The sequence below is a fragment of the Propithecus coquereli genome, unplaced genomic scaffold (assembly GCF_000956105.1).
Source record: "Propithecus coquereli isolate 6110/MARCELLA unplaced genomic scaffold, Pcoq_1.0 Scaffold942, whole genome shotgun sequence".
Taxonomy (NCBI): domain Eukaryota; kingdom Metazoa; phylum Chordata; class Mammalia; order Primates; family Indriidae; genus Propithecus; species Propithecus coquereli.
Window position 1 is genome coordinate 50,402 of NW_012155752.1, and position 649 is coordinate 51,050.

Consider the following 649-nt stretch of genomic DNA (forward strand, 5'->3'; position numbering starts at 1 on the left):
TTCAAGAAGGACTAGGGCCTCATAACATCCGGATTCCTTTTACGTGCATTGAAAAGATCTCCCAGCCAGGCTCTATGGCTCAGGCCTGTAATCCTGGCACTCTGGGAGGCCGAGGCAGGAGGATCCCTTGAGGCCAGCAGTTCAAGACCAGCCTGAGCAAGAGCGAGACTCCATCTCTACAAACAATAGAAAATGTAGCCAACATGGTGGTGCCCACCTGTAGTCCCAGCTACTCAGAAGGCTGAAGTAGGATGGGCACTTAGCCGAGGAGATTGGGCTTCAGGGAGCTATGATGGTGCCACTGCATTGCAGCCCATGTGACACAGCAAAAGTCCCAACAGACCCGACAGACTCAGTGGATGTGGAAAATCAGGATGCTGTGTAGAGACCTTGTAGGACCCCACAGGGGATTTGCAACAGAAGTGTTTCATATATTACAGAAATAAATAACTATCCTCCACGTGGGCGGTAACTCCTCTCTCTCTACTGAGCATCGGCAGGGATGCAGGCCAACCTGCTCTTCCTGGACTAGGTGTGCTCTGTTCCCAAGCCCTCAGGGCACACAGCCCAACTGCTCACCAAGTACAAGTGGTATATATTAATACCAAATTGGGCTTGAGCTCGTCTTTTTTCTTTTCAGATGTCAGTA